This window comes from Rattus norvegicus, chromosome 2 (genome assembly GCF_036323735.1).
Source record: "Rattus norvegicus strain BN/NHsdMcwi chromosome 2, GRCr8, whole genome shotgun sequence".
NCBI classification, from domain to species: domain Eukaryota; kingdom Metazoa; phylum Chordata; class Mammalia; order Rodentia; family Muridae; genus Rattus; species Rattus norvegicus.
In genome coordinates this window covers 130,445,204-130,470,458 of record NC_086020.1, presented here as the reverse complement: position 1 = coordinate 130,470,458, position 25,255 = coordinate 130,445,204, and the positions used below count along the sequence as shown (strand labels likewise).

Here is a 25,255-nt window from a genome sequence, read left to right as displayed (position 1 = left end):
GATTAGTGAAGGCTTTTGTGTCTTTTGTATGTTCAACTAACCTTTCACATATAAAAAATTCCTGATTCTATCTTGAGGAATATTGTTGTCCACCTCCCACCTTGGTGGAGTGAGTTCAGTATTCCTCGCTGTTGAGTAACGACACTGACAAGAAACATGTAATGTATGGTCCTGAGCTGGCTAGCAGCTTCCATTCTGGTGCCTGTATGCAGTCATTTACAAAACTCGTGGTTTTCCGGGCTCATGTCACTAGATTAAATATCATTATTTCCGTGCACCTGAGGTGCTTGCTCTTTTTATTGAGCAAATGTCTCATGGATCAGAAAACTGGCACCAACTCTTTAACACATCCAATAGTCTGAATTTTCAGGTCCTTGCTTTTCATACATCTAACAGTTTATCTCTGACAAGTACTCTAGTATGTACTGACCATAGCTTCAGAATTAACACACTAATAAATCCCAGTGTTTCTCGCTAAGTATTTCTTTTATTACTGCATACGCATAAACACATACACATGCATTTTTATATTACTTAGTCCTCAACGTTGTTATTTCTTGCCAGTTTGGGTTCTCAAATCAATTTTCTCTTCTGATATCACAAAGTTATTTCTCTTTTTTTTGATATATTTTCTAGACAATAGTGTTGATAAATCATCAAGGTGTATTCTGGACTGAGTAACTTCTGGACTCAAGACATTTTTGGGACTTAAACTTGGAACATACTAGAAAAAAATCCCAAGGAGTTTGGTTACATTATTTCAATTAGGAAGCCCCTATTTCAGTCCAATATTACTACTTGTAATACACTAGAGAGACCAATTCAATTGCTTGTCCCTGCAATCCCTTTGCTGAGTGACTCAGTGGTATTTTGGTCTCCCACACTTGTAATGGTGTAAAAGTACAAATGGGAGGCTGTTTAATCAATATATCTATACTTACCACCAGTTACCGGCTGCAGGGCCTTCCCTCTCCTTTATGCAAAAACTGCAAACTGACAAATACTTTAAAGTCACTGCACCTAAACATTCTTCCTGTACGATGTCCATCACAATCTATAGGGGAAACCACTTCTTATCAAAGATACATATTTACTAACTTTAATTAATTGCTCTTAATTGCTTTTATTTTACCCATGTCAAACTTTCATCTAATTGTCCACCAAATCTGATTTAGGCTCCTGCAAGGGCATCCCTGAAAACATTCCAATTTTTGTACCTTCAATGCCAACATACATAACTTATCTTGACCACTGCAGTTACTTAATAACTAGGCACCTCAAATCTATATATAATTTCCAAACAATTTATGGTGTTCAACTGAAGTGAACTTTGAAAAATGAAGACTGATCTTTTTGTTCCTCTTGAATCAAAATTATTCACAGACTTTACATTACACTCATCATAAAACTCCAAATCATTAGGATGACCTACAGGGTCCTAAATCATTTGGCCTGAGATCATTGTCTCCTTTGTTTTGTTCTCTAACAACTCTAAACCGTCCCCCTAAACTATCCTTGTAGTTGCTAGAACAAGAAAGTTATTATCTTACTTACAGACTTTCTGTCTGTTGCTGCCATTTCTTCAGCACCTTAAATTATACTCAGGTTTCAAATTATGTCTAATGTGGCTCCTTCTCAGGGTCTTTTTCCAGTTTTAAATGATTTGAGAACTTCTATTAATAGTTCACATGATGCTGCACACCATCCAGTCAAAGTGCCTATAATATATCACATGCTGCTATTCTGTGTTTAACTATGAATTCCCCAGACAAGCCTTGGGCTAGGAAGATGTTCAGTTGGTAAAATGTTTGCTGCATATGAATGAGGACCAGAGTTCTATCCTCAGAACTTATACAAAAATGCTGCATATATTTTAGTTCGTATCTGTAATTCCAGTGATGAGAAAACATAGCCAATGGATCTAGCTCTCTCTGTTTAGCTAGCCTTGCTATTGGCAATCTCTAAGCCTCTAATAGAAAACAAATGTGGATAGCAATTGAGAAGTAAACTCTGTACTGATCCACATGTGTACTCTGTATGACCAAAGGCTACTCGCTAAATAGCCTTGAAAATTTATCTTTTATGTTTGGAAACTTCAAATTGACAAATTTTTATAAATTATTATTACCATACTGAGCTCTAGCAGCCTAGAATTTGGTTGTCCTGCCTGACATCATTTTGGTATCTGTTATTCATCAACTTTCTGTTGTCCTTAGTACCCTTCCGTGCTTCCAGGGATCACTATGGTACGCTTTTCTTTTATGGACTCATCTTAAATCTTTTTACCCCAAAATAAGAACATACAATATTTGTCTTTTGGTTTCTAGTTTATTTTTTCCCACCAAAATATTTTCCAGTGCCATTGAAGTTATTGGCAATGACAGGAATTGATTTTTTTTCTTACCATTGTGTATGTACCACATATTTTCTTTTTCTTTTTCTTTTTTTATTTTATGGAATATTTTCTTTATTTAAATTTCAAATGTTATCCCCTTTTCAGGTTTCCCCTCCAGCAACCCCCTATCACAACCCCTTTCCCTGGTATCTATGAGGGCGTTCCCCCAAACACCCACTTCTACCCCCCCCCACCCCCTGACATTTCCATACACTGGGGAAATGCTCATTCACAGGACCAAGGGCCTCTCCTCCCACTGATGACCTACAAGGCCATCTTGTGCTACATATGCAGGTGGAGCCATCATTTGCTGCATGTGTGCATTTTTTGTTGGTGGTTTAGTTCCTGGGAGCTCTGGGGTGTCTGGTTGGTTGGTGAATGGGGTTGCAAACCCCTTCAACTCCTTCAGTCCTTTCTCTAACTCTTCCATTGGGGACCCCATTCTCAATCCAATCATTGGCAGCGAGCATCCTCCTCTGTATTAGTAAAGCTTTGGCAGAGCCTCTGAGTAGAAATTCATATCAGGCCCCTTTCAGCAAGCACTTCTTGTCATCAGCAATAGTGACTGGGTTTGGTGGCTGCATTTGGGATGGATCCCCAGGTGTGGCAGTCTCTGGATGGCCTTTCCTTCAGTCTCTGCTCCATGATTTGTCTCTGTATTTCCTTCTGTGAGTATTTTGTTCCCCCTTCTAAGAAGAACTGAAGCATCCAAACTTTGGTCTTCTCCTTGAGCTTCCTGTGGATTGTAAATTGTATTTTGGGCAATCCAAGCTTTTGGGCTAATATCCACTCATCAGTGAATGCATACCATGTGTGCTTTTGGTGATTGGGTTACCTCACTCAGGATGATATTTTCTAGTTCTATCTATTTGACTATGAATTTCATAAAGTAATTGTTTTTGATAGAGTAGTACTCCATTGTGTAAATATACCATATTTTCTGTATCTAGTCCTCTATTGAAGGGCATCTGGGTACTTTCCAACTTCTGACTACTATAAATAAGGCTGCTCAGAGCATAGTGGAACATGTGTCCTTGTTATATGTTGGAGCATCTTTTGGGCATATACCCAGGAGTGGTATATCTGGGTCTTCAGGAAGCACTATGTCCAAATTTCTGAAGAACTGACAGACAGATTTCTAGAGTGGTTGTAACAGTTTCCATCCCACCAACTTTTTCTCTACATCCTAGCCATTGATCTTAACCATTCTGACTGGTGTGAGGTGGAATCTCAGTTTTGTTTTGATTTGTATTTCCCTGATGATTAAGGATGTTGATTATTTCTTTAGGTGTTTCTTGGCCATTCAAGTTTCTTCAGTTGAGAGTTCTTTGTTTAGCTCTGTACCTCATTTTAAGTAGTGTTATTTGAGTCTCTGGAGTCTACCTTCTTAAGATCTTTGTATATATTGGATATTAGCCCTCCATTCAATATAGGATTGGTAAAAGTTCTTTTCCCAATCTGTTGGTTGCCATTTTGTACTATTGACAGTGTCCTTTGCCTTAGAGAAGCTTTGCAATTTTGTAAGGTTCCATTTGTCTATTGTTGATCTTAGAGCATAAGCCATTGGTGTTCTGTTAAGGAAAATTTCCCCTATGCCAATGTGTTCAAGGCTCTTCCCCACTTCTATTAGTTTCAGTGTATCTGGTTTTATGTCGAGGTTCTTGATCTGTTTGGACTTGAGCTTTGTACAAGGAGATAAGTATCGTCAATTTGCATTCTTCTTCATGCTGACCTCCAGTTGAACCAGCCTCATTTGTTGAAAATGCTACCTTTTCCCCACTGGATGATTTTAGTTCCTTTGTCAAAGATCAAATGACCATAGGTGTGTGAGTTCATTTTTGGGTCTTCAATTCTATTCCGTTGATCCACTTGCCTGTCTCTGTACCAATACAACAAAGTTTTTATCACTATTGCTCTGTAATACAGCTTGAGGTCAGGGATGGCAATTCCTTCAGAAGAAAGAAATAAAGAAAGAAATTAAAGATGTTTAGAATTTAATGAAAATGAAGGCACAGTATACCAAAACTTATGCTACGAGGAAGATTTATAGTTCTGAGTGCCTCCAAATAGAAACTGGAGAGAACATACATTAGCAGCTTGACAGCACACCTGAAAATTCTACAAGATCAACAAGATAGATAAACCCTTAGTCAAACTAAACAGAGGGCACAAAGAGTATAACCAAATTAACAATTCAGAAGTAAAAAAGGGAGACATAATAACAGAAACTGAGGAAATTCAAAAAATTATCAGATCCTATTATAAAAGCCGATTCTCAAAAAAACTGGAAAATCTGAGTAAAATGGACAATGTTTTTAGACAGATACCAGGTACCAAAGTTAAATCAGGATCAGATAAACCATCTAAACTGTCCCATAAACCCCAAAGACATAGAAGCAGTCATTAAAATATCCAAACAAAAAAAAATAAATAAATAAAAAAAAGTCAGTAGTAGATGGGTTTAGTGCAGAATTCTATTAGACCTTCAAAGAAGACCAAAAGATGTTTTCTTTATCCATTTTTCTTTCAATGGACAGTTCATTGATTCTATACTGTGGCTATAGTGAACAGTACTGCTATAAACATGGGAGTGAATGCATCTCTTTTATATGCTTATAGAATTTCTTTTAAATATCTACCCATGATTTCTTTTAGATAGCTGTCTCATAGAATTTTTTAATGATTTTCTCTTTTTCGGTTGAAATGTTTATTTTCTTTACATGTTACTATGGGCCGATTTATACAAAAAAAGGCCAACACCTCACTTAGAAATTCTGAGCGGCCCTATTTGTAGGACCCATTGGCATTCTTGCTCTGGCATTCTCAGCCAGGCTCTCCTGCTGCACGGCTCAGCATTAAATGAGTTGTGTACATGGGTTTGTCATGAAGATCTATTCTTTGAGTATATACAGTTTATCTGAAGTCTAATCTGTGTACACTGGTCTTATTTTGGGGAAAGCATAGGGCTGGGGTCTTTTGGAGCTTATCTGGAACTGGAATTCACAGGACTAGCCATAGTGTTGGCTAAGCTGTAGTTTGGAAAAGTACAATAGTTTGGTGCTGTGCTTAATGGGAGCAGGCTGAAAGTGAAGTTGTTTCTCTTAATTTTCTTGTCCGCATGCGACTGGGAGCAATTATCTCTGCACTGTCTCATCCAGGGGTGGGCATGTATATAGAAGGAAGCCAAAGGAGTTCAATCCTTTTCTGTAGAGTAGATGGTTATAGACAATTCATTTGGTTGACTAGAGAAATTTTATAATGTCTTCTCTATGATTTGCAGTTGGAAACTTCTTTATCATGAGCAATGTAACATTTTACTTGTATACTGAGAAATAAATCATGGGTTATTTGGAGAAATGTTTGTGATAAAGTGATGAGAGAACATTCCAAATGTGAATAATTGAATTAAACCAATACACTTCAAATAGATAATGATAATGGGAGGAAAGACTGATTTCCACCACAGAATGGGATTAGTAATAAACTTGGTTACCATAGTGGTTTGATTGGCCCTCAAAGGCTCATATATTTGAATGCTTGGTTCTGGGTTGGAGTAACTGTTTGGGAACATTATAGCACCTTTAAAATGTGGAACAAGACTGCAGGAAGTCTTTGAGAATATAGCATTGTGCACCAACTGCAGTTGGCTTTCTCAGCTTGTGGGTGAAGATGTGATCATCTGACTTTTTGCCCAGCTGCCTGCTCACCTGCTGACATGGTCTTCCTGTCATTATGGGACTCACTCTCTCTCGCCCTCCCTCCCCCTCCCTGTTCTTCCCTCCTTCCCTGTTCCTCCCTCCCTCCCTCCCTTTCTCTCTCTCTCTCTCTCTCTCTCTCTCTCTCTCTCTCTCTCTCTCTCTCCCTCTCTGTGTGTGTGTGTCTGTCTGTCTGTCTGTCTGTCTCTCAAGCTCAGCCAAGGTAAACTATTTCTTTTAGTTGGTCATTGGCAGGAAGTTTTATGATAGCAACAAAATTTATAAATAAGTGATAAACAGAAAATAGATCTCAAAAGGGAGAGACTGAGTTAAAAAATAGGAAGGAGGGACAGTTTAAAATAATAATAAGAGAGAGAGAGAGAGACAGAGAGAGAGAGAGAGAGAGAGAGAGAGAGAGAGAGAGAGAGAAGATTGAGAAGAAAACCCACAAATCATTGGAGAAGAAAGGAATCGATCCTGTCAGGAATATTTAACAATCTTGGCAGTCACTGTTGTCCTTCCAGGAATGGTTACATTGGCACAGATATCTTGGAGGTAGGCCATTGGTAGCCAAGATTGTTCCTTGTTGAGACATAGCTGAAGAAAATGCTTTCTTGACTGTGGCAGAAATCTAGGACTTGGAATGTTGAAGGTAGGTATTAGTTATGTGTTTGGCATACCAGGTGGCTATGGAATCACTGTACAAGTTGCAACTTCTTTTATTACTATTATTATTATTATTATTATTATTATTATTATTATTATTGGATATTTTATTTATTCACATTTCAAGTGCTATCCCCTTTCCAAGTTTCCTTTCCGGAACCTCCCTATTTCATCCCCCCTCCCCCTGCTTCTATGAGGGTGCTCCCCCACCCATCCCTTTTACCTCCTCTCCTTGACATTCCCCTATACTAGGGCATCAAGCTTTCACAAGACTAAGGGCCTCTTCTCCTACTGAGACCTGACAATGCCATCCTCTGCTACACATACAGCTGGAGTCATGGGTCCCTCCATGTGAACTCTTTGGTTGGTGGTTTAGTCCCTGGGATCTCTGGGGGTCTGGTTAGTTGATATTATTGTTCGTCCTATGGGGTTTCAAATCCCCTCAGTTCTTTCAATCCTTTCTCACTAAGTCATAATAGAAAACTAAAAACCTTCAAAGTTAAATGCAACATTGGAATGCATTTGTTCACATCTGAGAAAGCCTATTACCATATTCTCGAGTTACCAACACAAAGACTAGAGACACCAAGGCTTGCTAAATGTAATATATTAAAAATTGACCTAATATCTTCTTATAAACTAAATTATGTTTCATGTAGTTTTTGCACACACACACACACACAGACACACACACACACATATATATCAGAATGCATGCTGTTTTATTAATTAGTGTACAAAGAATTGTTAGGTTTGATGATTATGTTCAATTAAGTATAATGAATATAATTAATGTAGTTGCTGTTTTAGGTTCTTGAGTTAATAGTGCTATTAACTGAAGCTGTTTTTGCTGTGGTAGTGATTATTGTAATAGTAGAGTACTGAACTTAAAATGAGAGGAAAGTTAAAAGTTTGATGAGTGGATTTTTGTTTTTTATTAAATTTCTGTATGTACATATGCATATACACATACCTTTATGTACATATTGTCACCAAATTAACACATTGTCATGTAAGCATAAATTGTAACATTGATTTTCTAGCCATAGTGTTAGCTGCTACAAACTACTTCTTTTTTTTTAAATCTTTTTAGAAGAGAAATTTTAAATCTAAATGGGGTTATTAAATTTTACTTGGAAGAAGAATGTCCCTGCCTTTTCATCACCTGAAATGGAAACGATTCATTTTCTTCCAAAGGAAAGCAGTAAACAGCATTTTCACATGCCAAATATTTTAAATCTAGTGATTTTTCTTTCACCTTTGCACTTTGATGTGGCATTATTTCACTGTTGGTGTTGACTGATATAATATACAGGATAAATTTAATTGTAACTGTCTTGTTCTTGTCTACTTATTCTATAGGCCATATTTTTGAATGTTTAAATAATGAAGGGAAAAATTACTCTTGTGGCTTTAAACAGTACTGTAGGAAGCATAGGTCCTCAATATGTTATTTACAGTACAAAGACCATGATTAAACAGTATACTTTATCATGTACCAGAAAATTATCATTGATCCTGAGATAAAGAAAAATTTCATTAAATGTATTTTATGTATGCACACTCATTAGGCATGGACCTACATAATCCCACATATTTTATTTTTTGTAATGTTATTTGCACATGCCTGCAGGACTATTGGCTTTTGATGCATAAGTTAAGTAAGATTTCTACTTACACATGTTTTCGAACCACAGTAGACTCTAGTCTTTGCCTGGATTCTACATGGCTGCTGGGATCCATAATCCAGTCCACATGCTTGCACAGTCAGTACTCTTAAATTCTTAGCTCTTTCTCCTGACCCTACATACATTAATTTTTATGACCCTTAATATAGTCAAAACTTTAAAAATTAAAAACGAAAATCTGGCAAATATTTGATTAAAGGCACATGCCACCCCCACCTGGCCATACTTCATTCATAATTCTTACATTTACGCAAATAATTTTCTGTTTTTTATACAATTTCTTCAATACTTTATTTTTACATATTGACTATTTGAATATTGGCTATACCCATAGGCTTATTAGTATTTTAATTGGAAGTATAATATAATATTTTTATTCTGTGATTATTTGAATGAAATTAAACTGCATTTTTGAATCCCTTCACTGTATCACATCTCATTTCTAAAATAGTCTAATTATTATTTTACTCTACTTATTTTATAGTCTACATATTATTCTAAATTTCATCAAATAACATTCTCATGCTCATTTTACCAATTGTTTCAGTTATATTGCTTGCGTTTTTCTTAATTTTCTTGATTTTCTATCTTTAAACTTTTAAAATGCCGTTTTTACTTAATTATTTATTAATTTATTTATTAATTTTTATATTTTGAGACAGGGCTCACTGTGTAGTCATGGCTTACCTAGGACTTGCTATGTGGACCAGCCTGGCCTCAAACTTAAAAAGCTACACCTGTCTCTGCCTATTGCCTGCTGGCATTAAAGGCATGCACCACCATGCCTCACATTCATTTATTAATATAAGCACACCATGTAAGTTTCTTTTTGTATCTCAATTTAGGGGCATTTTTTCAAAGTATTGATCCATTTAATTAAAATTTTTAATTATTTCTTTGGATGACAGATAAGGAATTTAAAAGTGTTTATATCGTTAATTTTCTGCTTACAAAATAGTTGCACAATGTTAATAAGGTGTATTCACTATAATATTGAATTTAGAAATTTACTTTATGCAAGACAGAATTGATTTTCTCAAATATGTTACAGGATACATATATGTTCAAATTAGATACAAAAATCTCAGACATAGACACATTTCTAGTGTGTATAAGGCACGACAATTGTATTCTTAAAATCTTACATACATTCCAAATTCATGATCTATAAATATTGTATCTTACAATTTGATTAATTTGTCATAATTTTATGTTTTATTGAGCTACCTATTTTTATTTTGATTTATCATTTAATAGTGATTCAACCCCAATTCCTAAATATATAACAGTAAAGTTTCATGTTCTGTGAACTTGTACCTTTTGTACCATGTAACATACATTTGAGATTGCTATACATGTAATAATATGAACCTCAATTTCGTCCTTCTTTCCTTCATATCATTCATTTATATTGTTCTCCATGGCTTGATAGGTGTGTGTGTGTGTGTGTGTGTGTGTGTGTGTGTGTGTGTGTGTGTGTATGCATAGCTAGGCTTTATTCGTTGGAAAGCAAGCCATACCTAGAATAAGCTACTCTTTGAGAAAAAGTTTAATGGTCTATTGCTGGCCATCTGGTATTGATGATTGAGAAGTCAGTTAGTGACTGAACAGATTGAGTGATGAGAAAAGAGTCATAGGTAGACAAAGCTGTTTTTCAAGTCACACTTAGATGGTTGTCTTCTGGGTTCTTATTTCCTGAGACAAAGACTTATAGGTCTTTCTCAGCCTATAGGAAACTGCTGTTTGGATCTTTCAGTGTTCTTGCTGTACTATTCTTGGCAGGAACCAGTAAACTTCCCTGTCTTTGTCTGAATCAACCAATCCACCAAAACAACACAGACAACTAATCTAAAGAAAAGAAAGGGAGCTTTATTATACTACAAATGTAAAGCCCTCGACTCTCCAGGAAGAAAAATGGACTCTAGTTTTCAGATCATGTCCTGTTAGTTTCTCTTTCTTTGCTATGCTTACTTTTGTTTATAATAAACCTTGGCTATGAGGTGTACCAGTGCATCTCTCTTGCTTTTCAGTTCTTCAGTGGTGGAGAAAATGAATGGAATCCAACTCTTAGGTAGTAACAGTATTAGTTAAGTTACTTTTTAAATATGTGTATTCATCTGACAACTACTCGAATAATTTACAGTAAATCTTCTAGTTATTAACAATATGAGATTCAGAATTATTCTTACTCATGTCTTCATCCATCCATCTACCTATCACCCCATCCACATGTTTATACTGTTTATATTTTACAGGTGTTTTCCAAAAAGTGCTTTATAAAAACAGCCAGGCAGTTCAGCATTGTGGATAAGCTTTTATAACTTACTTACACCCTGAAGATTTCAGAGTTCACAGTAAGTAAATCACTGCGTGCACCTTTTCCAGTTTCTTCTTGTGAAATACATTTTTTCTCACTATTATTTCTCAAGGCCATATCCAATGGCAGGCAATGTATGCCTTTGGCTTGTATTAACACAGTGCAACTACACATACACACAGCTACTTTTGCATTTTTCCTAGCTAAAGCCTCCAACATGGCCATGGGAGTGAGCTCACAGAAGGCAACTTAGTGTGTAGATAAGGAGTAGCTTGAACAGACTCTAATTTTGTCATGGGCGGGGCTATATCAACAATGATGCCTTGTGAACAATGGATATTTGTAAGAAAGAAAAGTCCCAGGTGCCAGGAAAATAAGAGCTTCCCAGGACCCCATGGGGATGACATTACCTGAAATACCCAAAGAAGGACAGGTAGAACCTGTGGAGACCATATCCAAAGGTTAGACATGCCCCCCCAGTTGAGAAATGGGGCCACCCACCCATTTCCAAAATTTTACCCCAGAATTGTTTTTGTCTAAAGGAAGTAGAGGGACAAAGAGTAGAGCAGAGACGGAAGGAAAGACCATCCAGAGACTGCCCCACATAGGGATACATCTCATTGGCATCCACCAAATCCAGTCAATATTACTGATGCCATGAAGTGCTTACCGACAGGAGCATAGTACAGCAGTCTCCTGAGAGGCTCTGCCAGAGCCTGAGCAATACAGATGCACATGCTTGAAGCCAATCATAGGTCTGATCACAGGGATCCCAATGGAAGAATTAGGGGAAGGACTGAAGGAGCTGAAGGTGCCTTATGTGGCATTAGTGGTAGGAGAGGCCCTTGGTCCTCTGAAGGACTTTGCCCCAGTGTAGAGGAATTCCAGGGCAATGAGGTGGGAATGTGTGGGTGGATGGGGGAGCACCCTCAAAGAAACAGGGTAAGGTGAGAAGGGGCAGGGGGTTTGCAGAGGGGAAATCGGGAAAGGGGATAACATTTGAAATGTAAATAAAATAAATATCCACTCAAACAAGAAATTAATATTTTATCATGAATATTTGATGTATTTAAAGTAAATTAACATTTCAATTGCCTATATATGACTTCGTCTTAATTTAACTTTTGTTTGTGCTATGCACATGTATGTGTGTTACATTTTCAGAGAATATTTTAAAAATTAGATAAGAATAAGGTTTTCTCTTACTACATTCTTATTCCACTCTTCTGGCTTCCACTGTTGCTCTTGAATAGTTCTTTGTCATTTGATTTTCTCTCCATTTCCAGAAGAACTTTTGTCTCTCTGGAACTGTATGTCTTAAACCTTCAGAATCACTGATCATGACTTAATATTTAAATAATTATAAATTTATTTTTCTTTGTTCTGCGTTATGTTTTTCAGACTTTCAGGATCTAAGGAATGGTGACCATCATAAGCCTGTTTGTGCTTCTAAAAGGAACACTGACACCTAGGTAATTCAAAGGAGTAATTTATTGCTCACAGTATTAGATTCTGGACAGACTACTGTCTAAGTGCCACGAACTGTGAGAGCATTCATACTATATATGATGTTGTAAGGCTAAATGGGAAAAAAAGGCATGGAAGATCAAGAGATAGGGAAACTTACTTTTATTTGAAAATAACTAAAAAGTCATTCAACAGCGCCCACAGTAAATGTTATAATAACAGAAGGCTTTGCTCCCAAGATTAATCATCTCTCAAATATATCACATTTCAACAATTACTCATTGATGATTAGTATCAAACGCCTGAATGCCAAGGGCACTTGAATATTGGTGCTGGCTTTCACTAACCTATCCTATTCTTTCATGGAAATTTATTCCTCATGTAGACTTTGACTTTTTTTTTTTTCATTTTCAATGTCTCCCATAATGTCCAGTGTGGGTTTGCCACAGTATTGTGTCATTTCTTCATAAGCTAACACTATCATTGTTTTGAAAATTGTGTGCTTGTATGTAGTCTTTCCAAATTTCCCATTTGGCTGATTTTCAAGGATACTTTCTTTTTAACATAGGTTATTGGTCTTCACTTTTCTTTTCCTTATATATTCAGGCACAGAAACATAATTAATTTGCATTGATTTAGACTGCATTTGCATTTGGAATACACATAGAAAAAGGTATTTGACTAATCAAGCTATCTAACTCAAGTAGTGGACTTTTTCCATATGCATTTATCATTTTCTTATTTGTGAGTTCATCACTGGTACAATTATAACAATGTTGATATTTTTTACATTTCTAACTTAATTTCTATGTTTAAAAATGTTAAGTACCAAATCACTCTCATCTCCTATTCCCTCCGCTCTATTTCCTCTCCCATCCTCTACCTCACGATTCCCTCCCAATTTCACATGCTCTTCACTTTTATTTTGAACACATTCAGTCCACTGAGTATTGCAGTGTGTGTATTTGTCTCAGCTATGTGCTGGTGAACAGAGAACCTTTATGACACATCTGTATACCATACTCCCTCCTCCGAAGTGTGAGTGATCAAGGTGCACCATTTAACTAGGTTACTAGTTTTTTGTTTTTTTGTTTTTTTGTTTTTTGTTTTTTTAAAGAATTGTCTTTCACAGTCTCTGGTGAGAAGTCTGGTGTAATTCTGATAGGTCTGCCTTTATATGTTACTTGACTTTTTTTCTTACTGCTTTTAATATTCTTTCTTTGTTTTGTGCATTTGGTGTTTTGACTATTATGTGACAGAGGGAATTCCTTTTCTGGTCCAATCTATTTGGAATTCTGTAGGAGTCTTACATGTTTGTGGGTATCTCTTTCTTTAGGTTAGGGAAGTTTTCTTCTATAATTTTGTTGAAGATATTTACTGGCCCTTTAAGTTGGGAATCTTCACTCTCTTCTATGCCTATTATCCTTAGGTTTGATCGTCTCATTGTGTCCTGCATTTCCTGTATGTTTTGGACTAGGAGCATTTTACATTATCTTTGATGATTGTGTTGATGTTTTCTATGGTATCTTCTCCTCCTGAGGTTCTCTCTTCTATCTCTTGTATTCTGTTGTTGATGCGCACATCTATGACTCCTGATCTCTTTCCTAGGTTATCTATCTCCAGGGTGGTCTCCTTTTGTGCTTTCTTTATTGTTTTTATTTCCATTTTTTAACTCCTGGATGGTTTTATTCAATTCCTTCTCCTATATAGTTGTATTTTACTGAAATTCTTTAAGGGACTTTTATGTTTCCTTTTTAAGGGCTTTACTTGTGTTGTTCTGTATTTCCTTAAGGGAGTTTTTTGACTGTCATAAAGTCCTCCATCATCATGATAAAATCTTGCTTTTCCATTGTGTTTGGATATCCAGTATTTGTTTTGGTGGGAGAAGTGGACTCTGGTGATGCCAAGTAGTCTTGGTTTCTGTTGCTTGGGTTCCTGCATTGCCTCTTACCATCAGATTGTCCCTGATGTTAGCTTGTCTTGCTGTTTCTGAAAGTGTCTTGATCCTCCTGTAGGCCTGTGTGTCAGCAATCATATAGACATTTTCCTGTTTTCTTTCAGCAGGTTCTGGGAACACAGTGTTCTGCTCTCATGCATGTAGTTGCTCCTGGCAGCTGGTTTTCAGCTCTCAGTGAGAGCAGGAACCATAAGGGTCCTGCCCCTACTGCGCCTAAGTTGTTGTGTGCAGGGGGCACAGATGGCACTAGGCTTTTTCATCTATGATCAGGAATGTGGGCAGAGAGTTGTCTCCTCTGATTTCTCAGGAGTGTCCACACTTCTGAGGGTCCAGCTCCCCACCCCCCACCCGCCATGGGATTTGGGTACAGTGAGCTGTTTGACCAGTTCTGTTCAGTTCTGGGCACAGACCTGGGCCACAGGTTCCTTCAGCTGGACTGCTCCTATATTCCTGTATCCAGAGGCACTATGCAGTTTCCTCTTGGGCCAACAATATGGGCAAAGGTGGGCAAAAGTGGAAGTCTCTCCTGTGGTCGCAGGATTTCCCTCACTTCTGGGTGTTCAGCTCTTTCTCTCATGGAATTTGGGAGCAGGGAGTTGTGGGATGGGATCACATCAGTTGCAGGCACAGCCAGAAACCGGAAATGCCCTGTCCCAGAAGAAAAGAAGGATAGAGGGGGAAAAATATATAGGACAGCATTGAGAGTCCAAATGCAGAGTTACATACCGAAGGCTATCTCTGTATAAATATACGGAATCAATATTGTATAATAGACTTAAAATATAGAACTAACTTAAAAAAATTTGTCCTTCATGTTGTTAGGTTCTCCAGACCTCTACAAGATTAGTTCCTTTAAAATTTAATTCCTTCATACACTACTATAAATAGACATCAATTTGTTCTTAAGATATTCTTTATAACCTAAACATCCAGGAAGGCAGCCTTGGGATATTCTCTTTTAATCTGCTTTTCTCTGGTGAAACTTGATTGTTTTTTATACTATTCCCAAGTATTAACTCACTCTCAGATTAGCAGTGCATTTGATAAGCTATAGTCCGGTGAACTTCCATTTGTAAACCTCAAATCTTCACATGAAATATAGCCTTAGCATTCAGGTCTTGTGATACTAGATGGTATCTCTAAACCTCATTACTTTTTCTTTCTTTCTTTCTTTCTTTCTTTCTTTCTTTCTTTCTTTCTTTCTTTCTTTGTTTTATCTTTATTAACTTGAGTATTTCTTATTTACAGTTCAATTGTTATTCCCTTTCCCGGTTTCCAGGCCAACATCCCCCTAACCCCTCCCCCTCCCCTACTATATGGGTGTTCCCCTCCCCATCCTCCCCCCATTACCGCCCTCCCCTCAACAATCACTTTCACTGGGGGTTCAGTCTTGGCAGGACCAAGGGCTTCCCCTTCCACTGGTGCTCTTACTAGGCTATTCATTGCTAACTATGAGGGTAGAGTCCAGGGACAGTCCATGTATAGTCTTTGGTTAGTGGCTTAGTCCCTGGAAGCTCTGGTTGGTTGGTATTATTGTTCATATGGGGTCTCAAGCCTCTTCAAGCTCTTCTAGTCCATTCTCTGATTCCTTCAATGGGGGGTCCTGTTCTGGGTTCAGTGGTTTGCTGCTGGCATTCGCCTCTGTATTTGCTGTTTTCTGGCTGTGTCCCTCAGGAGAGATCTACATCCAGTTCCTGTTGGCCTGCACTTCTTTACTTCATCCATCTAATCTAATTGGGTGGCTCTATATGTATGGGACACATGTGGGGTAGGCTCTGAATGGGTGTTCCTTCTGCCTCTGTTTTAAACTTTGCCTCCCTATTCACTGCCAAGGGTATCCTTGTTCACCATTTAAAGAAGGAGTAAAGCATTCTTATTTTGGTCATCCCTCTTGAGTTTCATGTGTTCTGGGCATCTAGGTATATTGAAGCATTTGTTCTAATAGTCACTTATCAGTGAGTACATACCATGTTTGTTTTTCTGTGATTGAGTTACCTAACACAGGATGATACTTTCTAGTTCCATCCATTTGCCTATGAATTTCATGAAGTCATTGTTTTTGATAGCTGAGTAATATTCCATTGTGTAGATGTACCACATTTTCTGTATCCATTCCTCTGTTGAAGGGCATCTGGGTTCTTTCCAGCTTCTGGCTCTTATAAATAAGGCTGTGATGAACATAGCGGAGCACGTGTCTTTTTTATATGTTGGGGCATCTTTTGGGTATATGCCCAAGAGAGGTATAGCTGGATCCTCAGGCAGTTCAATGTCCAATTTTCTGAGGAACTTCCAGACTGATTTCCAGAATGGTTGTACCAGTCTGCAATCCCACCAACAATGGAGGAGTGTTCCTCTTTCTCCGCATCCTCGCCAGCATCTGCTGTCACCTGAGTTTTTGATCTTAGCCATTCTCACTGGTGTGAGGTGAAATCTCAGGGTTGTTTTGATTTGCATTTCCCTTATGACTAAAGATGTTGAACATTTCTTTAGGTGTTTCTCAGCCATTCAGTATTCCTCAGCTGTGAAATCTTTGTTTAGCTCTGAACCCCATTTTTTATTGGGTTATTTGTCTCCCTGCGGTCTAACTTCTTGAGTTCTTTGTATATTTTGGATATAAGCCCTCTATCAGTTGTAGGATTGGTGAAGATCTTTTCCCAATCTGTTGGTTGTTATTTTATCCTAACAACAGTGTCCTTTGCCTTACAGAAGCTTTGCAGTTTTCTGAGTCCCCATTTGTCGATTCTTGATCTCAGGGCATAAGCCATTGGTGTTTTGTTCAGGAAATTTTCTCCAGTGCCCATGTGTTCGAGATGCTTCCCCACTTTTTCTTTTATTAGTTTGAGTGTATCTTGTCTGATATGGAGTTCCTTGATCAATCTGCATTCTTCTACATATTGACCTCCAGTTGAACCAGCACCATTTGCTGAAAATGGTATCTTTTTTCCCTTGGATGGTTTTGGCTCCTTTGTCAAAAATCAAGTGACCATATAGGTGTGTGGGTTCATTTATGGGTCTTCAATTCTATTCCACTGGTATATCTGTCTGTCTCTGTACCAATATCATGCAGTTTTTATCACTATTTCTCTGTAATACTGACTGAAGTTAGGGATGGTGATTACCCCAGAAGTCCTTTATTGTTAAGGATAGTTTTAGCTATCCTGAGGTTTTTGTTATTCCAGATGAATTTGCAAATTGTTCTGTCTAACTCTTTGAAGAATTGTATTGGTATATTGATGGGGATTGCATTGAATCTGTAGATCGCTTTTGGTAAAATGGCGATCCTATATTAATCCTGCCAATCCATGAGAATGGGAGATCTTTCCATCTTCTGAGGTCTTCTTCAATTTCTTTCTTCAGAGGCTTGAAGTTGTTATCGTACAGATTTTTTATTTGCTTGGGTAAAGTTACACCGAGGTATTTTATATTATTTGGAACTATTATGAACGGTGTCGTTTCCCTAATTCTCTCTTGGCTTGTTTCTCTTTTGTGTAGAGGAAAGCTACTGATTTATTTGAGTTAATTTTATACCTATCAACTTTGCTGAAGTTTTTTATCAGCTTTAGTAGTTCTCTGGTGGAACTTTTGGGATCACTTAAATATAGAATCATATTACCTGCAAATAGTGAAATTTTGACTTCTTCTTTTCCACTGTATATCCCCTTGATCTCCTTTCATTGTCTGATTGCTCTGGCTAGAACTTCAAGAACTATATTGAATAAGTAGGGAGAGAGTGGGCAGCCTTGTCTAGTCCCTGATTTTAGTGGGATTGCTTCAAGTTTCTCTCCATTTAGTTTAATGTTAGCGACTGGTTTGCTGTATATGGCTTTTACTATGTTTACGTATGGGCCTTGAATTCCTATTCTTTCCAGGACTTTTATCATGAAGGGGTGTTGAATTTTGTCAAATGATTTCTCAGCATCTAATGAAGTGATCGTGTGGTTTTGTTCTTTCAGTTTGTTTATATAATGGATCACGTTGGTGCTTTTCTATATATTAAACCATCCCTGCATGCCTGCGATGAAGCCTACTTGATCATGGTGGATGATTGTTTTGATGTGCTCTTGGATTCGATTTGCTAGAATTTAATTGAGTATTTTTGCATCGATATTCATAAGGGAAATTGGTCTGAAGTTCTCTTTCTTTGTTGGGTCTTTGTGTTGTTTAGGTATAAGAGTAATTGTGGCTTCATAGAAGGAATTTGATAGTGCTCCCTCTGTTTCAATTTTATGGAAGAGTATGCATAGCATTGGTATGAGGTCTTCTGTGAAGGTCTGATAGAATTCTGCACTAAACCCTTCTGGAACTGAGCTCCCTTTGGTTGGGGAACCTTTAATGACTACTTCTATTTCCTTAGGAGTTATGTGGTTATTTAACTGGTTTATCTGTTCCTGATTTAACTTCCATACCTGGTATCCGTCTAGGAAATTGTCCATTTCCTGAAGATTTTCAAGTTTTGTTGAATATAGGATTTTGTAGTAAGATCTGATGATTTTTTGAACTTCCTCTAAATCTGTAGTTATGTCTCCCTTTTCCTTTCTGATTTTGTTAATTTGGACGCACTCTCTGTGTCCTCTAGTTAGTCTGGCTAAGGGTTTATCTATCTTGTTGATTTTCTCAAAGAACCAACTTTTGGTTCTGTTGATTCTTTCTATGGTCCTTTTTGTTTCTACTTGGTTGAATTCAGCTCTGAGTTTGATTATTTCCTGCCTTCTACTCCTCCTGGGTGTATTTGCTTCTTTTCGTTCTAGAGCTTTTAGGTGTGCTGTCAAGCTGCTGACATATGCTCTTTCCTGTTTCTTTCTGCAGGCACTCAGCGCTGAGTTTTCCTCTTAGCACATCTTTCATTGTGTCCCATAAGTTTGGGTATGTTGTACCTTAGAATTTTCATTAAATTCTAAGAAGTCTTTAATTTCTTTCTTTATTTCTTACTTGACCAGGTTATCATTGAGTAGAGCTTTTTTCAACTTCAATGTATATGTGGGCGTTCTTCCCTTATTGTTATTGAAGACCAGCTTTAGGCCGTGGTGGTCTGATAGAACGCATGGGATTATTTCTATCTTTCTGTATCTGTTGAGGCATGACCAATTATATGGTCAATTTTGAAGAAAGTACCATGAGTGGTAGAAGAATGTATATCCTTTTGCTTTAGGATAGAATGTTCTATAAATATCTGTTAAGTCCATTTGGTTCATGACTTCTCTTAGTCTGTCTATGTCTCTGTTTAATTTCTGTTTCCATGATCTGTCCATTGATGAGAGTGGGGTGTTGAAATCTCCTACTATTATTGTGTGAGGTGCAATGTGTGCTTTGAGCTTTAGTACAGTTTCTTTTATGGCTGTAGGTGCCCTTGCATTTGGAGCATAGATATTTAGGATTGAGAGTTCATCTTGGTGGATTTTTTCTTTGATGGATATGAATTGTCCTTCCTTATCTTTTTTTCATGACTTTTAGTTGAAAATCGACTTTATTCGATATTAGAATGGCTACTCCAGCTTACTTATTCCCACCACTTGCTTGGAAAGTTGTTTTCCAGCCTTTCACTCTGAGGTAGTTTCTTTCTTCGTCTCTAAGATGTGTTTTCCGGGGAAGTCCCACACCTGCGGATCCCGGCCCGCAGCAGCTCTCTGCCCCCAGACCCTGTGAGAGAGAGACCCAACTGCCTGGTCAGGTGGGCACTCCTGAGGCTGCAGAGCGGAAGAGACCACCAACACTGCTCACCCCTGCCCACATCCCTGGCCCAAGAGGAAACTGTATAAGGCCTCTGGGCTCCAGTGGGGGAGGGCCCAGGAGCGGCAGGACCCCTGCCTGAGACACCACCAGAACCTGAAGGAAACAGACCAGATAAACAGTTCTCTGCACCCAAATCCCGTGGGAGGGAGAGCTGAACCTTCAGAGAGGCAGACAAGCCTGGGAAACCAGAAGAGACTGCTCTCTGCACACACATCTCGGACGCCAGAGGAAAAAGCCAAAGACCATCTGGAACCCTGGTGCACTGAAGCTCCTGGAAACGGCGGCACAAGTCTTCCTGGTTGCTGCCGCTGCAGAGAGCCCTTGAGCAGCACCCCAGGAGCGAACTTGAGCCTCGGGACCACAGGTAAGACCAACTTTTCTGCTGCAAGAAAGCTGCCTGGTGAACTCAAGACACAGGCCCACAGGAACAGCTGAAGACCTGTAGAGAGGAAAAACTACACGCCGGAAAGCAGAACACTCTCTCCCCATAACTGACTGAAAGAGAGAAAAACAGGTCTACAGCACTCCTGACACACAGGCTTATAGGACAGTCTAGCCACTGTCAGAAATAGCAGAACAAAGTAACACTAGAGATAATCTGATGGCAAGAGGCAAGCGCAGGAACCCAAGCAACAGAAACCAAGACTACATGGCACCATCGGAGCCCAATTCTCCCATCAAAACAAACATGGAATATCCAAACACACCAGAAAAGCAAAATCTAGTTTCAAAATCATTATTGATCATGATGCTGGAGGACTTCAAGAAAGACGTGAAGAACTCCCTTAGAGAACAAGTAGAAGCCTACAGAGAGGAATCGCAAAAATGCCTGAAAGAATCGCAAAAATCCCTGAAAGAATTCCAGGAAAACATAAATAAACAAGTAGAAGCCCATAGAGAGGAGACACAAAAATCCCTGAAAGAATTCCAGGAAAACACAATCAAACAGTTGAAGGAATTAAAAATGGAAATAGAAGCAATCAAGAAAGAACACATGGAAACAACCCTGGATATAGAAAACCAAAAGAAGAGACAAGGAGCTGTAGATACACGCTTCACCAACAGAATACAAGAGATGGAAGAGAGAATCTCAGGAGCAGAAGATTCCATAGAAATCATTGACTCAACTGTCAAAGATAATGTAAAGTGGAAAAAGCTACTGGACCAAAACATACAGGAAATCCAGGACTCAATGAGAAGATCAAACCTAAGGATAATAGGTATAGAAGAGAGTGAAGACTCCCAGCTCAAAGGACCAGTAAAATTCTTCAACAAAATCATAGAAGAAAACTTCCCTAACCTAAAAAAAGAGATACCCATAGACATACAAGAAGCCTACAGAACTCCAAATAGATTGGACCAGAAAAGAAACACCTCCCGTCACATAATTGTCAAAACACCAAACACACAAAATAAAGAAAGAATATTAAAAGCAGTAAGGGAAAAACGTCAAGTAACATATTAAAAGCAGTAAGGGAAAAACGTCAAGTAACATATAAAGGGAGACCTATCAGAATCACACCAGACTTCTCGCCAGAAACTATGAAGGCCAGAAGATCCTGGACTGATGTCATACAGACCCTAAGAGAACACAAATGCCAGCCCAGGTTACTGTATCCAGCAAAACTCTCAATTAACATTGATGGAGAAACCAAGATATTCCATGACAAAACCAAATTTACACAATATCTTTCTACAAATCCAGCACTACAAAGGATAATAAATGGTAAAGCCCAACATAAGGAGGCAAGCTATACCCTAGAAGAAGCAAGAAACTAATCGTCTTGGCAACAAAACAAAGAGAATGAAAGCACACAAACATAACCTCACATCCAAATATGAATATAACGGGAAGCAATAATCACTATTCCTTAATATCTCTCAATATCAATGGCCTCAACTCCCCAATAAAAAGACATAGATTAACAAACTGGATATGCAACGAGGACCCTGCATTCTGCTGCCTACAGGAAACACACCTCAGACACAAAGACAGACACTACCTCAGAGTGAAAGGCTGGAAAACAACTTTCCAAGCAAATGGTCAGAAGAAGCAAGCTGGAGTAGCCATTCTAATATCAAATAAAATCAATTTCCAACTAAAAGTCATCAAAAAAGATAAGGAAGGACACTTCATATTCATCAAAGGAAAAATCCACCAAGATGAACTCTCAATCCTAAATATCTATGCCCCAAATAAAAGGGCACCTACATACATAAAAGAAACCTTACTAAAGCTCAAAACACACATTGCACCTCACACAATAATAGTGGGAGATTTCAACACCCCACTCTCATCAATGGACAGATCATGGAAACAGAAATTAAACAGTGATGTCGACAGACTAAGAGAAGTCATGAGCCAAATTGACTTAACGGATATTTATAGAACATTCTATCCTAAAGCAAAAGGATATACCTTCTTCTCAGCTCCTCATGGTACTTTCTCCAAAATTGACCATATATTTGGTCAAAAAACGGGCCTCAACAGGTACAGAAAGATAGAAATAATCCCATGCGTGCTATCGGACCACCACGGCCTAAAACTGGTCTTCAATAACAATAAGGGAAGAATGCCCACATATACGTGGAAATTGAACAATGCTCTACTCAATGATAACCTGGTCAAGGAAGAAATAAAGAAAGAAATTAAAAACTTTTTAGAATTTAATGAAAATGAAGGTACAACATACCCAAACTTATGGGACACAATGAAAGCTGTGCTAAGAGGAAAACTCATAGCGCTGAGTGCCTGCAGAAGGAAACAGGAAAGAGCATATGTCAGCAGCTTGACAGCACACCTAAAAGCTCTAGAACAAAAAGAAGCAAATACACCCAGGAGGAGTAGAAGGCAGGAAATAATCAAACTCAGAGCGGAAATCAACCAAGTAGAAACAAAAAGGACCATAGAAAGAATCAACAGAACCAAAAGTTGGTTCTTTGAGAAAATCAACAAGATAGATCAACCCTTAGCCAGACTAACGAGAGGACACAGAGAGTGCGTCCAAATTAACAAAATGAGAAATGAAAAGGGAGACATAACAACAGATTCAGAGGAAATTCAAAAAATCATCAGATCTTACTATAAAAACCTATATTCAACAAAACTTGAAAATCTTCAGGAAATGGACAATTTCCTAGACAGATACCAGGTATGGAAGTTAAATCAGGAACAGATAAACCAGTTAAACAACCCCATAACTCCTAAGGAAATAGAAGCAGTCATTAAAGGTCTCCCAACCAAAAAGAGCCCAGGTCCAGACGGGTTTAGTGCAGAATTCTATCAAACCTTCATAGAAGACCTCATACCAATATTATCCAAACTATTCCACAAAATTGAAACAGATGGAGCCCTACCGAATTCCTTCTACAAAGCCACAATTACTCTTATACCTGAACCACACAAAGACACAACAAAGAAAGAGAACTTCAGACCAATTTCCCTTATGAATATCGACGCAAAAATACTCAATAAAATTCTGGCAAACCGAATCCAAGAGCACATCAAAACAATCATCCACCATGATCAAGTAGGCTTCATCCCAGGCATGCAGGGATGGTTTAATATACGGAAAACCATCAACGTGATCCATTATATAAACAAACTGAAAGAAGAGAACCACATGATCATTTCATTAGATGCTGAGAAAGCATTTGACAAAATTCAACACCCCTTCATGATAAAAGTCCTGGAAAGAATAGGAATTCAAGGCCCATACCTAAACATAGTAAAAGCCATATACAGCAAACCAGTTGCTAACATTAAACTAAATGGAGAGAAACTTGAAGCAATCCCACTAAAATCAGGGACTAGACAAGGCTGCCCACTCTCTCCCTACTTATTCAATATAGTTCTTTAAGTTCTAGCCAGAGCAATCAGACAACCAAAGGAGATCAAGGGGATACAGATCGGAAAAGAAGAGGTCAAAATATCACTATTTGCAGATGACATGATAGTATATTTAAGTGATCCCAAAAGTTCAACCAGAGAACTACTAAAGCTGATAAACAACTTCAGCAAAGTGGCTGGGTATAAAATTAACTCAAATAAATCAGTTGCCTTCCTCTATACAAAAGAGAAAGAAGCCGAAAAAGAAATTAGGGAAACGACACCCTTCATAATAGACCCAAATAATATAAAGTACCTCGGTGTGACTTTAACCAAGCAAGTAAAAGATCTGTACAATAAGAACTTCAAGACACTGAGGAAAGAAATTGAAGAAGACCTCAGAAGATGGAAAGATCTCCCATGCTCATGGATTGGCAGGATTAATATAGTAAAAATGGCCATTTTACCAAAAGCAATCTACAGATTCAATGCAATCCCCATCAAAATACCAATCCAATTCTTCAAAGAGTTAGACAGAACAATTTGCAAATTCATCTGGAATAACAAAAAACCCAGGATAGCTAAAGCTATCCTCAACAATAAAAGGACTTCAGGGGGAATCACTATCCCTGAACTCAAGCAGTATTACAGAGCAATAGTGATAAAAACTGCATGGTATTGGTACAGAGACAGACAGATAGACCAATGGAATAGAATTGAAGACCCAGAAATAAACCCACACACCTATGGTCACTTGATTTTTGACAAAGGAGCCAAAACCATCCAATGGAAAAAAGATAGCATTTTCAGCAAATGGTGCTGGTTCAACTGGAGGGCAACATGTAGAAGAATGCAGATCGATCCATGCTTATCACCCTGTACAAAGCTTAAGTCCAAGTGGATCAAGGACCTCCACATCAAACCAGACACACTCAAACTAATAGAAGAAAAACTAGGGAAGCATCTGGAACACATAGGCACTGGAAAAAATTTCCTTAACAAAACACCAATGGCTTATGCTCTAAGATCAAGAATCGACAAATGGGATCTCATAAAACTGCAAAGCTTCTGTAACGCAAAGGACACTGTGGTTAGGACAAAACGGCAACCAACAGATTGGGAAAAGATCTTTACCAATCCTACAACAGATAGAGGCCTTATATCCAAAATATACAAAGAACTCAAGAAGTTAGACCACAGGGAAACAAATAACCCTATTAAAAAATGGGGTTCAGAGCTAAACAAAGAATTCACAGCTGAGGAATGCCGAATGGCTGAGAAACACCTAAAGAAATGTTCAACATCTTTAGTCATAAGGGAAATGCAAATAAAAACAACCCCGAGATTTCACCTCACACCAGTGAGAATGGCTAAGATCAAAAACTCAGGTGACAGCAGATGCTGGTGAGGATGTGGAGAAAGAGGAACACTCCTCCATTGTTGGTGGGATTGCAGACTGGTAAAACCATTCTGGAAATCAGTCTGGAGGTTCCTCAGAAAATTGGACATTG

General features: G+C 38.1%; 1 long non-coding RNA gene across 8 annotated transcripts in view; it reads left to right on the top strand.

Annotated features, from left to right (window-relative positions):
* LOC120100812 (uncharacterized) overlaps positions 1-25,255 on the top strand; it is a 123,061-nt gene that overhangs the window by 82,955 nt on the left and 14,851 nt on the right. For all 8 annotated transcript variants that reach the window (XR_010064263.1, XR_005500913.2, XR_010064267.1 and 5 more), the window contains exons 5-6: positions 10,700-10,798; positions 12,163-12,233. This is a non-coding gene — a long non-coding RNA (uncharacterized LOC120100812). The remainder of the gene's footprint in view (positions 1-10,699; positions 10,799-12,162; positions 12,234-25,255) is intronic.